Here is a 15,159-nt window from a genome sequence, read left to right as displayed (position 1 = left end):
TTCCTGTTACAAAATACCTTAATTCTTTAATTAATTAATACCTTAATTCTTCTTATATCCACATTACCAAAGAAGTATTATTATTTGATTTTCAAAGTGAGTATATTACACGTCAGAGAGTATAAACAAATTATTCAGGTTATACATTTAATAAATTCCAAGATAAGAGATTTGTGTCACATTTGTTTGTATACAGAGACTCTGACCCTGACTGCATAGTATTCAGCAATATTTATTTTATAAAATTTAGAAATATATCTGGATAACTATAGTTATAACACCTTTAACATTAATACATTAAGTATTTTCAGGGATAATAATAAGCTTTGGTGAGAAATTATGCATAATTTGGTGTTATTTTTGAATGTTAATCTTCTTTTTTCTTAAATGAAACCTGCTTTGATTTTATGTTAAACTTAGTAGCAAATATCCCCTAAAACTTTGATCTGACAATATAATCCTAATGATGCCAAAGAAAACCCAGGATGTTTAAAGGTGTGAAAATTGGAATCTTAAGTGGCAGCTCAAAAAGTTCAAAACTAATCGACAAAAAAAAGGAAAAAAGAAAAAAGATCCCTCTCTCCCAAACACTAACTCAGCTTCCCCTTATTATTGGCGTGGACACCCTGCAGATTAAACTGCTATTTGTGAAATTCACTGAGCTGGGGGTGAACTGAAATCTCCTCTAGTTCACACAAGTCTGCTTTCAAGTTATCTTGTCAGGGAAGCTGACAGTCTCAATGATGTTACTTTATAGACTCCTTGGCAAAAATAGGATGTCGAAAATCTACCCATCAAAAACTAAACCCATAAAAGTTTGCTGTCCTTGGGTCAAAGAACATAAAATGTACTTGATCTCATATTGTTTGAGATGTGTCTGTGCATATAAACTCTTCAGAGGTAGTAAGATAGAAGCAGTAGGAAATGGGAAAAAAGCCAGTTATTCCAACTCAAACCAGGGCTACTTATGCAAAAAACAGACAAACAAACAAAAATTCCCGACTAAACCCATTGGTTACATGGTTAATAACAGTTCACTTACTTGTCAACCTTGTTGAACACTGCTCTAATGTTTGACTTAGAGATTATTAATAAGGAAATGAAGAAAAAGAAAATAAGACTCTCTCAAAGTTATATATAAACTGCTACCAAATTTCCTAACATTAGATTGAGTTTCAGAGAACAGTATTGCAAATTTATACATGTGTATGGAAAATATGACATTCATCCCAGTAGAAAAGGAAAATTATTATTAACCACTGCATATTGGTTGTTTCTGACCTTTTTTTAATCTAGTGTTCAAGCTATCCAACTTGTATTTTATAGGATCTTATCTTTACATATTTTAAATTATTAATCGCGATTCAAACTGAGCACTGGGTTATTCATGCTCACTATTGAAAGCTGATTAAGCATTGTGATTGGAGATACAATTAGTACTGTAAGATCAGTACCACCGTCTTCCATTCTATTTTTTCCAGTAAAGTAAAATAGTGTTTAATTATGATATTTGTCAGTATTCATTTTCTGGTTTATTAAGGTTTCCTGATAGATAACTGCACTGATTATGTGTGCATGATAAATGTTTAATAGCTTAAAATAAACTTAGTTCTAAGCACATTCTGTTTTTTCAATCTTCTCAATAGGAAACAAATGCATATTTTTCTTGTCACTCTCCTCTTTTGTATCATTTATGTATGGAGACTAAAAAAAACTATGGGATTGCCTGGTCATATACTTCCTTTGACATAAAGATAAAAAAATGAATGTCAATGCGTACATTTAGATATTGTGATATACACGGCCACTCTTGGTGTACACATTGTTACTATCATTTCTAAGTGCAAAGGGATTTCTGTATGTTCTTTTTCAGACCTTTTAGTCTAACAATTGATGCATCAGGAGGGAGTCATGATTACCCAGCTTGGAAGGTGGTGAACTTTAGCCCAGATTTTGTCTGGAAACAGGAGAGGGTTCTGGTGATTATCAGTTTAGCAGCAAGCCTCTGCCAGGAAGAGCCTCTTGACAAAAATAGTTGAAAGGTGGGTGAACAGCAATTAATCACTCTGCTACTTACCTGCCCTGAACAGAATTTAATTAAACACAATTCACTCCTCTGTACCTACTCTTATCACATTTTCAGACTTTCCAAACTACTTGAGCTGACACTTGCCAAGGAGGAAAATTATGCTGGGAGGAAAAAAGCAAATGAGCCTTTATTATTGAAATGAGACAAAGAACAATAAGCCAAGAAAGTGCATTAATATTATAACTTTGGGCAGGCTCAGAATCCTTTAAATGGCTCTATTTGTAGTAACACAAAAGTGGAATTTTCCCACAAATTAATATTGTCTTAACAATTAATTTTAAGGAAATTATACAACACTTAATATTCTGAAAAACAGCATCAAAGACCATCTTAAGAAGGTATAAAGTAAGATATTTATTGAGTACAATAAGATAGATTTTGTATACATTACAATATTTGAGCAGAAGATAACCATTGTTAACAAAATCACTCCTGCAAATATATTATTAAAATTGCCATTCCTTTTCTGACTAACCCCTATATTGAGATAACTAAAATGGTCTTGGGTTAATAAAGTTTCACCTAGTAAAACAACTAGACGTTTTTTTAATATGTGAAACTTTGGAGTAATTTAAACATTTTTCCAATTTAATAAGCTCCTCCTATGTTCCTATGCGTAATCATGTCTACTGTTTTCCTGGTTTCAGATTCAATGGCTGTAAAAGATTTAAAGAAATAAGATAATATGCATCTATATGTAATCATTTTATCCGTTTTAACCATAAATCACCCCTCTTGCCAACCTTTTTTTAATGGGAAAAAGTAGAAGCTGTGTTGTAAACATTCTGAATACATTCAGTATGTCTTTGGAAATATTATTTAATTCCATATGTATTCATTGAGAAAAAAATTCTTTTTTCAATGCTATGTTGGCTGCTAGAGCAGATTCAAAGAAAGTAAGCAGTTTTTTCTCTTTGTTTTTTTAGTTTACACAAAGGCAATTTATTAACAGAAAATATTGTGGATCCAGTTCACAGATGGAAAAATATGAAACACTTCATGAATTTGGTGTCATCCTTGCCCAGAGGCCATGCTAATCTCTGTATCATTCTAATTTTAGTATGTGGGCTGCCAAAGTGAGCACAGTTTTTCCTCTTAAAAGAGTGACATTTAATGTTAGGGAAGTCCCTAAAACAGGCACATAATACATGAATGAGAAGTGGAATTCAGAAAAGGAGAATCTTAATATGATGTAGTTTTCAAATGAGAAGAGACAGGAGTTCCTAAACCTCATTGGGGAGCAGTGGGAGGGAGCTGCATAGTTCCCCATGTTGCCCGCATGTAACCTGATTGGGATTGGAATCAGGTTCATCATTTACAGCAAATGCATTTGGGGAAGTGCTTGGAGCACCTCCCAAAGAAAGTGAACCCCAAGCATTCATTTCTACCAGGTGTTCATTCCATCAACTTCCACCTTAATGGAGCGTATGACAGAAAGCAGACATTTTCATCTTAGACTGTTTCTTACCACCAAGCATTCTCCATTTCACCCTTCTCTGCCATGTGTCCCTGCTCACTTTCCTGGAATAGCTGGACGCAGCCATCCATGTGGGACCTGCACCTTCTCAGTGGGACGTGTAGAGTAGATCACTCCTTCTCTTTATTGATCTGCCCATCTGTTCCATAGTACCATTTCCAAAGGTTTTACATGTCGTTCAAATTTCTTTGGGTATTTCATCTCCTGAGGTATAACTCCTTATAATTATTCCAAATCACCAATAAACATGTAGCATAAATATGACTTTTTCTATGCTCACTGAGTCTTCACTAAGACATTCCACCACAGGGTCTTCTTGTGGGTATCCCTGGCCATCTGGCTATTGGACTGTTTATTCTCTTTCCAATGTACCTCCCTCTGTCAATCTCCCCTGTGAGAAATGCCACCCTTTTTTCTAAGTTGAGAGCACTCATCCACGTGATAGATTTGAATTTTCAGTCTGGAACAATTTTCCAGTATGTATTTGTATGTGAGACGGGAAGGCAGAATGAATGGTTGATGAGAGGACTAGGAAGAGAAACAGGAAAAAAAATTAACATGATATTTAGTAATTTCTTTTGAAACCCTTAGTCACCCAGACAAGATCTGCTCTTAACCTTAGCACCATTCTGAATTGTAGTAATGTCAGTGATATTTGCTTTTTTCAGTGATTCAGTGCAGAACTCTTGCTCCAAATATGTGTGCTCACACGTACACATACATACACTCTCCCAAGGAAAAATGCTGACTCTTGAAAATACTGCAGTCTAAACTCTCAAGGAGGAGCAAATGTTTTCTGTTTCTTGATTTGCTGTGTATTTATTTTCCACAGAGAAGTTATTAATATTATTTTTATTATTATGTACAGCATACACACTTCATTCCTTTCCTTTGATCTTCTGCTTCTTGATTAGTCTATTTGTATTCGAATGGGGGGGAGGGTTAGACGTTTGCTTCCATTGAAAAGTCTATTCAACTTTGTATTTCATTACTTTCCTCCAATAAGGTCATAAGTTTTGTACATTGTTTTCCTGAAAATGTAATCCTATGTTCTTCTAAATGAAACTCTTTTGATTATTCTGGAAAAGACATCCACCATTTACCTGCCTATCCAGGATCCATTTGAGCCTCACCTTCTCTCTTACTAAAACAACCATCCTTTCCTTTGGGTGAACATGGAGAAATCTGCAGGTGATACATCTTGATGGATTCCTCATTTCCCATCTTTGCCTGTAGTTACAGGCATAGAAATCACCCACTTCTGGCCAGTGATATCTAAACAAAAAGGCTGCTGTCATGATTTCTGGAACACTAGACTTGTGATAAATGGGGCACATGTGGCTGCTTTCCCTCGTCCTGCTCTTATGTGTCCACTCAACAGAATGACTTCTGGAAAACTTCTGGATCACCTTGCAGTGAGAGAGAGATTCTTAGCAGTGTCTCAGAAGAGGGAAGTTGGAGGAGGATAATGTCAGAGTTTTAGGGCCTGAAATGGGTGTTGTTAAGGTGCATCTTGTAAGGCAGGGAAGTGGTTGGTATTAGGCAGGGCGTGTGGCATGGCATGATAGCTTTGGGCTGATAAATACCATGAGGTGAGAATCTTGAAGTAAGCCCTGGTAAGAAAGAGTTAGTCTCAATAAGTAAGCTTATCAAGGAACATGTATTTCCTGGAACAAATAGTTCAATTATTTTTGCCTAGTCCCAGAATTATTTAGCATAGAAATGAAAATGTATGTTTCATCTTAGAATTGACTAGCAGAAAAAAAAAAAAAAGGAAAGTATATTTATTCTCAGAATTGTTTAGCACAGGACAGAAACATATGTTGACTGAGTCCTCACTTCATTAGTATAATTTCTTCAGCTGTTAACAGTGTGAAGCAACACATAAAGGAAGGGACACTAGAATCTCAGTGACAGCTGCCCCCTAAAAGTACTGCCACAGAACCAATGACAGCATGGGTCTATTTCTGGAGTTCTTGTTATGTAAGGAAAGAGAAACTTCAATTTATTTAAGCCACTGGAATTAGAGTTTTCTATTACTCATGATTAAAGGTATTCCTAAATAATATTACATATAAGACCAGGCATGTGGCTATTTTTTAAAATATTGAGAATGTTGTTTATTGGTATCCTAAGTAACCTTTTAAAATAGCTACCTTTTTCAACCACAACTTGATATTTCCTTGACAAAATATGTAGAAAGACTTGAAAATTTCAAACATATGGTAAATCTCTTTCATTACTCAGACTCTTTGCAAGGTAATCACACCAATATGAGTTTAATGCTTCTGTGTAAAAAGAGAAAAAAAAATAGATGTCTTGAATCAGTAAGTTCCAGGAGTGCTGAAATAAAGTGATGAATTAGGGTTAGTTTTAAAGTGAAGGTTTGTTTACATACTGTCTATTGACAGTTTACTTTCACATTCTCATATTCAATCAGTCAAGTTCAATGTTTATTTTATGTTAAGTAAGCATTAGGTTGATTGGTTAAATATGCCAAGAATTATAGAGAACATAATAGTATTATGTTTTGAGACTGAGATTCTCCGAGGAAGAAATCATATATTGTTTCTAGCTGTGTTTTCATAAACTAGCAGAGAGCTTACTATATTGCAGAATTTTAACCAGTGCATAGGCCGGGCATGGTGGCTCATGCCTGTAATCCTAGCACTCTGGGAGGCCAAGGCAGGAGGATTGCTTGAGTTCGAGATCAGTCTGAGCAAGAACAAGACCCCATCTCTTCTAAAAATAAAAAATACATTAGATGAGCAACTAAAACTAGGAAAAAAAAAAATTAGCCAGATGTGGTGGCACATGCCTGTAATCCCAGCTCCTCAGGAGGCCGAGGCAGGAGGATCCCTTGAGCCCAGGAGTGTGAGGTTGCTGTGAGCTAGGCTGATGCCATGGCACTCTAGCCCAGGCGACAGAGGGAGACTTTGTCTCAAAACAACAACAACAACAACAAACAGTGCATATTTGTTGGTTGAATGAATAAATGTGAATAAGTGAATGAAAAAAAGGGAGACCAAGATTTATACTTATTTCCCACCTGTCCCTGTCTCTAGCCTGAAGGAACTGTCATAATTAATGATTCGCTAGTGGCCTTTCATTCTTGCAAAGCCAATCTACTGTGATGGTGCAGACTTTGGTTAGAAGGTGTTTCCCCGTGTAAGCAAATGTTTCCCCTTCCTCCTAAGGAGGCCCTGCCCTACAGGAAGCATGTGATGACAGTCAGGGTGGGCTTCATGGGCATGTGATCAATGCAGTCACACAGAGTCCAATGCTCAAAAGGGTCCCTTGTGTTTGGGTTTTAATGCTGTGTGACCATTGTCTTGAAGTTCTTAAAAATTTTATCTTTGAATTTGGATTTTGTGTGTGAATTCCAATTGGATAGTGGAGCATGTATCACAGGCCTTGGAGCCTCATTTCATATGAAGTCCTGAACTCCATCACCTCCATACTTTCCTGAGACCAGTGCTCAGAAGCTGATTCCCAGCCCCTGCCCAGAGATCAGTATTAGTTGGAAGTCCTTAAAGAGGGGAGCTGAGACAAGGCTTCCCTGAAGAAGAAAGTTCTGCCTGTGGTCAACAGTCTCAGTCTGTGTGCCAGAGTCCCCAGCCTGACCTTCCTGACAGTGTACCCTACTGATTTCAGACTTGTTTAGCCAGTTCCCACAATCACATTAATATATTAATATTAATATATATTTCCTATGGGTTCTGTTTCTCTGGTTGACCTCTGACACAGCACATTAAATTCTATAGCGTAGGCAGTATGGCCAGAATCCGGGCTGTGAAAAGGAAAACTCAGTTAAAGAATTCATTTCAGAAGAATACTAACCATGGACATTTATCATTTGTTTTAAAATTTTTAAGTGCCCTTTAATTTTGGAAAACCTCTAACTATTTCTTGGCTTTATTTTCTCTACCAAGTGAATCTGTGTTTTAATTTCTTAAATTATATGTATTATGGTGAGAAGACTATAAAAATTCTCACTTGGCAGCAGCTTCCTATTTTACTAGTCACAATATTTTGTAGTGTCTCAACCCCCAGAAAAAGTATGCTTTGAAAATGGTATTTATTAGGATAGATTACTCTGTGTATGTGTGATTTATAATTTTGTAAGTTAGAAGTCTTATGCATTTGTGACAAGTCAAATTGTAAAATTTCATCTATCTAAATCACCTAATATTAAGAAGAAGTATGGGTTAGTAAAACTGGTAAGCATATGTTGGAGGAAGAACTAAATCCAAAAAAATTATATGTGGTAATAAGTAAGGACCATTCATTAAAACAAATGTACAGAGAAGAAGAGTGGCTTGACATATCTTGGGAAACAGAAATCCTACCCTGGACAGATGCTGTAATTTGGAATTGATGGTCCCAGCTTCTGGTTTTCATATTGCAACCACATAGACTTGAGCACATAAAATATTTAGATAAGCCTTTCCAAGATCACACAAAGACAATCATAAATTTATGTAGTCATCTATATTTACCTAAATAAAAATACTGAAGGCTAAACATTTTCTCACCTGAAAGAGTAGCCATCCATTTCCAAATATCAAGAAACAGCCTGGCCTTTCTTTCTGTGTCCATTTCCATCTCCCTTCTCTTCTCAAAGTCAAAAAGGATTAGAAGGAAGAGATGCAAGTAATGAAAAAGAAATATCAAAGTTTGTTCTCAGTTCTTTTAGCAAGTGCCTAATGTTAAAAATATTTACCTTTTAAGGAGAACAGTTAATACATGTAAATTAGGACTATAAAATTCTAACTTAGTTCTGCAAGTGTCACAATTTCTAATGCTTATAAGGAAACTTGCAGGCAAACTAAATGAGTGAAACAGGTAACATAGAGGACTTATGTAAAGTAGAACTTGCTATATCTATGTTCTTTCTCTCTCTCTCTCTCTCTCTCCTTTCTAGTTAATTTTAAGATCTTCTTTTGCTTCAGTGTTCTGCAATTTATCTACATTATGGAAGAATATATATTTAGTTTCATTTATTCTGTTTAGGAGCCACTGTAAATCCGAAGAGTTATGTTTTTTAAAACTCCAGAAAATTGCAATTTAGTATCATTTCAAATACTGCCTCTCTGCAATCTTATTCTCTACTTCTGGAATCCCTGTTAGACATATGTGATACTTGTTTATTTTACTAAATTATTTTTTTCCTGGATTTTATATTTTTTATTGCTTTTTTTCTGCATAATGTTTTCTGATTAATTTCTTCAGTGCTACTTTTCATTTGCCTAATTCTTTCTTCAGTTCTCTCTTATCTGCAGCTTAACTATCCATTCAATTTTTGTATTTTAACAATTACATGTCTTGTCAGAAATTTTAATTTGGTTCTTTTTTAATACCTTTCTGGTATTGTTTTGATACCACATTGTATCTTACTTTTCTGCCCTAACTTTACCTCTTGGACCTCGTCTTCTACTATCCCCAATACACCTTCTCTCACTCAGTCTTATTCAGCAATACAGGCTTCCTTATTGTTTTCGCAGAAACCACTTTAGGGCCTTTGCATTTTCGATTTCTTCTGCCTGGAACATTATTCCCTTAGATATACATCTGATTTACACTCTTACCTCTTTTAGCTTCAAGTATCCTTTTCTCAGTGAAGCTTTCTCTCCGATCTCTAAAATAAACTTGAAATCACACTTTTGCACAGAGCTCCCTGTCCACATGCTTTATTTTCATTCATAGCAAATTTCACCATGAAACATATTTTGCTTATTTTGCTTTATGTCTGTCTCTTAAAACTAGAATATAAATTCCATAAAGACAGTGACGGTTAATTTTTGTATCCTCAGCAAACAGAAAATGTCTGACATAATCGGTCCTCAATAAATCTTAGTTAAGTAGAATAAATATGTGTTGATGAATGAAAATTCCTTCTTTTTTATTTCTTCTTCAATCCTTTTAAACCTAACTTATAATATAGTCTAATAATTCTATTATATGAAATTTTGGAAGGTTTAATGCTGTTATTTATGTTTTAAGCTAAATTATATTTGGTGGATTATAACTATGTATTGTGGAATTTTTGGTTGTATTGCTTTTAATTTTTTTATTATTTGAAGATTTTTATATTCAGTGGGGCAGAGAGGCCTTCCTAGCTCACATGATATATATTTACTTCTTAGCTTTATATTTTTCTCCATAGGAATCTTTCAAGGCCTGAGTTGATCTCTTCAGAAAGGTTTCACTATTGGTCCAAGAGTGTCATAAACCTGTGATCATTTGTTATGCTCTTTTCCTAGCTTGATGGGCAACTACCAGAGTTTAAATTATAAGCCCAGACCCCAGGGAAGTTACAGGCCTATGGTTTGAAATTCTCAGGTCAGATTTTTTTGTTTTTTTCTGCTTGTTTTTTTTCCCCCCAGGATCTTAGGCAAATATAGACTAACGTCTCTGTCTCTGTAGACTCTTTTGCCAGTGGAAAGACTGCTTCTGTCCTACTTTTGACTGATGATAAAAAGTTCTTTTTAGTAAGGGTCTTTTTTTTATTTCTTCTCTTTTGTATATTCAAGGCCTTGTCTCTTATCTCTGTGTGTCCTAATTATGCAAAAAAAAAAAAAAACAAACCAAAAAACTCTTTAGACACTTTGTTCAACTTTAAATTGATTTGGTGGAGAACTTTTGATCATCTAGTAAACCATATTGTTAGAAACAACAGTCTGGAAATTCCATTTGTATTAGTTTCCTACAGCTGCCATAATAAAGTACCACGAACTGGGTTGATTAAAAACATCAGAAATATATTCTCTTATGATTCCATAGTCTAGAAGTCCAAAATCCATGTCCTACCAAGACTATACTTCCTCCAAAGGCTGTAGGGAAGGCTTCTCCCTTGCCCCATCCAACTTCTGGTGATCCCTTTATTCCCTGGTTTGTGGCTGCTTAACTCTAATCTCTGCCTTCCTTTTCCCATGGCCTTCTTCTCCCTGTTTCTCCATTCCTTCACATGGCATTCTTTTGATGAGGTCAACAGTCATCTTGGAGTGGGGGTCCACCCTACTCCAGCATGGCTTCATCTTAACTAACTACATCTACAATGACCTTACTTCCAAATAACGTCACATTCTGAGGTCCTCAGGGTTAGGACTTCAACATATCTTTTTGGGAGGACACAATTCAATCCATAACATCACTTAAAGAAAACAGCTGCTCTCACCTCTTGTTTTTATGTTAATATATAGATCCAATTTTTACAGAATCTGTTTTTCAAGAAAAGCTAGAAATTCAGCTTTGCATTTGAAATATTCTGATTTCTACATGTTGACTACCTACCAAAACTCTAAAAACATTGCCATGAGCCAGTATTTTGCTGGCCAATTGAAACACAACTGCTGCTCACGGTTACTTGTAGACTACAGATTTTCAATCTCTGTGATAAAATAAGGCCCAGTAGGTCACTTGTCCAGTGGTTACAATGAGTCAAATGAGAATATATTTAACACATGAAAGGACCACAAAATAACCGAAAAGTTATCCAGAATAGACAAAATATATGTCACAAGGTCCAAAACTAAAATGTGTCCCTTTACTCCTAAAACAGCTCCTTGGGCTACAACTTAGGATTTATTCATCATTATTTTACACATATTTCTAAGAAATTGGCCAGGTTTTCCTGCTCAGAGTAGATTTAAATTAGGTTCCGTCTGTGAGAATTTTGAGGCTTGTTGCTAGAGGAAAGTGCATGGATAAAAATGAGAAGTGACAGCCCTGACAGAAAGAGACAGAAAAAAAGGTTTTCAAAAGCAGATTTAAGAATTCCAAAAATCATAGCAATCTGGCATCATTTGGTGCACTTTGGAAACCTGGAGGGCATCACTGTTATAACCTGCTGCAATAACTCATGTTCTAAACATCTACCTTAAACATTTAAAAAGTTTAAGTTGTAATTTATTGAAGTGAGCAGAACAAAAAATGGAGTATATTTAGAAGGACTTAGAATATTCAGGTGAGATATTCATCCAGTGTGCACCAGGACAATTGAACTGGTGGCTGAAAATACTGAAATACATCCATGGTGGTTGGGAGCTCGGGCTTCGCACCCCAGTGCACCCCCACCCCAGGTGTTGCCGGACTGCCCCGCAATTTAGCAATTCTAGCAATAATGGCTAGCAGAATCAGAGGATAAAGTACTTTCTGTTCCAAGACTTTGGGAACTACCTGTTCTGGTCTCATAGTGTTGCCAAATGTATTGTATATTATTCCTAATGGTGTAAATATTTACCAAAGACAATTTCTTCACTTTAATCTGCTCTCTCTCTATACATGATTTTGGAAAGAACACGCATGTCAGGGCTTAAGTCAGTCTATGAACAAGTGGCGTGTTCTCTGAGCAGAGGGTGTGGGCACTGAAGAAATGTCTGGCTACCTCACTTCACACCACTAAGTATTCACAGTAAGCCATGACCTGTCCTTGATCTGACTGCAGTGCAAACTCATGAAAGCAAACTCAATTATAGATCGACTACCCTAGTGTTTTACCTACAAAGAGAATGAAGTGGGCAAATGACTGAACTCCTTAGTTACCTTGGAAATTATATTTCAGTTATAAATAGTAAATTAACTTGGGTTTTATCTATCTTTTTCTATGAGCTTAGTTCATTTGGGCAAGTCCTGAGAGTTCTTGTGACATGAGAATTACAAAGATTTGACAAATCCAAAGTTGTACTAAATTCACCAAGTTAATAAGATCTCATGGGGACCTTGGAAGTCACTGACCATGTCACCCCAGGAACTATCCCTCTGTGGCATTATACAGGTCTAATTCTTCATTCCTATTGGAAATATCTGTATGATGGTTTTGTATAATTGTAAAGAACTTCTTCACATAGTCTGTCTTTAAGCAGTATCTAAACTAAATTGTGTTTACAAATTTGTTGTTAAGCAATGATGAACAAATACTGACTTATTCACATTGCATAAATAGATTTTTTTTTTTAAATGTGAAATTTCCTAGAAATTCAAACAAAAACCTCCAACTATACAAAAAAATCTTCATATGCTATTGATCTGGACAAGAGAGATGAATATTACATATATAAAATAAGTACATACATTTTATATTAATATAACAGTACAATGAATATATTTGTTTATATATTTATTTAATCTATAAATCAGAAAAGCATTTAATTCATGGTTCTTTCCCTAACAGATAAGCATATGAAGTTTCAATGTGTAGAAGTGAGCACTGGATTGAAATCTGAAAATCTGAATTTTATTTTTCACATTCCCCCAACTAATTTGAACACTGGGCCAGACACTAAATCCCTCTGGAGCCTTGTTCTTTCATCAGTAAAACAAATTCCTCCATTTGTAGACTATGGTTCATTTCATCTCTAACATTTTATGAATCCTGTGAGGCCACTTAGTCCATTTTTCTCATGTAACAGATGATAAAAGTAAAACATACAGAGATGAAATGACTTGCTTAGGGTCACACAATTAATCAACGTCCAAACTGGAACTAAAATCAGGTTTCTTGATGCCTAGTCTAGTCAGTCCACTGTTCTACTTATAGCTGATACTGCCAAAGAGTGTGTGGATGGTAGCAATCCTTGGAAGAATAATTTTCAACATTGACAAAGAAAACAAAAAAAGTCTGGTGATTCAGGAAAGAATGTAATATTCTTACTTGAGTGTGTCACCACTTTAAGGAATATATTTTTAGAGTTAAGTCAAAGAACTAATTATGCATTATTGCACATAGTATAAGAACATTATACAAGTCAATTAGGACTGACAATAAACCAGCTTCTAGGCAGGATCACCCGAATTGCTTTTATTTCTCCTTTAAAATCATTGAAGCAAAATCATATTCCAATTCAAATGTTCCAAAAGTGTATACAGTCGATACACTTTTCCCCACAGCATTGCCAGTCTCTTCCTAGGTTTTAGCAAAGGAACATTTCTGTTTGCTTCTGTAATTTCTGTGAGGTGACTCAAATTCTAAATGCCATTATTTTCCCGGTAAGAGAATAAGAAAATGCATTCATAAAATATTTTTAAACACAGAACCAGGACTTCAATTTCTAATTAGAAAGGCATAACTTCTTTAAAAATAATTAGCAAAATAGTCTTTATAAAATATCCCATTCCAAACAGATAAACAAAAAATGCAAGAAAAGAACTTAGCCCCTACTGCCTCTCATGTTTTTGAGGTATAATTTTTAAATTCCACAGCACGCTGACCTGTCAAATATCATTTCAATAAAGGTTCCCATCAGATTGCTTTGCCTTTATTTCTGAATCACTCAGTAATCTTTGTCTCCATGTTTGTGAGGCTTTCTCAGGTCTCTAAGCACAATGGAGGGAAAGAAGGGGATTCAGCATTGATTAATCCTTTACTCTGAACCTAAAGGACACGCACTGTAGACTTGTTCTTTGCTTTCATGTAACAGTCACATATTATTTATTATGTGACTAAATAATATGGGTATGTTTTAGTATCTAAAAATTGAAGAACATTTTCCTTATTTTAAAAACAGTCTTCACTAAAATTTAGCTTAAAAATGTGACTTGAATAGTAAGCCCTTGTCTCTTCAAAAAAATACAGTAAAATAAAATACCTTAGATGAGCATGGTGACACATGCCTGTAGTCTCAGCTACTCAGGAGGCTGAGGTGGGAGGATGGCTTGAGCTCAGCAGTTTGAGATTATGGTGAGCTATGATTGTGCCACTATACTCCAGCCTGGGGACAGGGGGAGACCCTGTCTCTAAAAAAATTAAAAAAGAAAATAAAAAGTGACTTGATTCTGGGACCTTATTTTTAGTGAACTACTGCTACAATATCATTTTAGTAAATAACTGGCTCTTCTAAATGGTTGGAGAAAAAGTAATTTCCCTATTGTTTAATACTTTACTAGGTGCCAGGCACTATACTAGGCTCTTTAGATATATTATTTACTTTTAAAACTAGCCTATAAAATAAGAATTTTTTAGTTATCATCTCTACTTTATAGATGAGTTAACCAGGGCTCAAGTAATTTAGCTTGCCTGAGTTTTCAAAGGAACTATATAGCAGAGATGAGATTTGAATTTAGTTTATCTACTTAATATTGTATATTCAACACTCAGTAATAGTAATTCCCAATGGACTCTCTAGCTAATAGTCACCAAAAATTACCTTAAAAGATGATAATTTTATTGGCAGTAACAAGCAGTATTTGACAGTTCATATAGACCAAACAAACTAAAATCCTATGAGTTTAACATCACTATTATCTCATTTTACGACATGAAAACTGGCAGCAATAGATAATAGTTGGTAGAACTGGGACTTGAAGGCAAATGATGCCACTTTAAAATTATGCTGCTAAATGTCTAGACTATAGTGATATCATACTACAGAAAACAACTTCAATTAAAGGAGTATATTTCAAACTAAAATGTTGGTGATAATTGTAAACTATTTCTTTGATGAATTAAGGTACACTTCCCATTGTGCTTCAAGGCCATGATTTATAACATTGGGGTGAACAAAACCATCATGGCAATCCTAGAGGTGGAGACGGAGGCCAGTGAGTCAGTCAATAATGTGTCCATTACATGTTATTTTTCAAAGTATTAGTTTCC

The 15,159-nt window shown here is 35.2% G+C and overlaps 1 non-coding gene across 1 annotated transcript; it reads right to left on the bottom strand.

The window, feature by feature from the left end:
• Window positions 1–3,070: 3,070 nt before the first annotated feature.
• LOC123644210 lies at window positions 3,071–3,173 on the bottom strand. The gene has a single exon (XR_006737034.1). It is a non-coding gene; the product is annotated as a U6 spliceosomal RNA (small nuclear RNA).
• Between the last annotated feature and the right edge of the window lie 11,986 nt (window positions 3,174–15,159).

The sequence above is a fragment of the Lemur catta genome, chromosome 8, assembly GCF_020740605.2.
Source record: "Lemur catta isolate mLemCat1 chromosome 8, mLemCat1.pri, whole genome shotgun sequence".
NCBI lineage: Eukaryota > Metazoa > Chordata > Mammalia > Primates > Lemuridae > Lemur > Lemur catta.
This window is presented reverse-complemented; position numbering and strand designations above follow the sequence as displayed.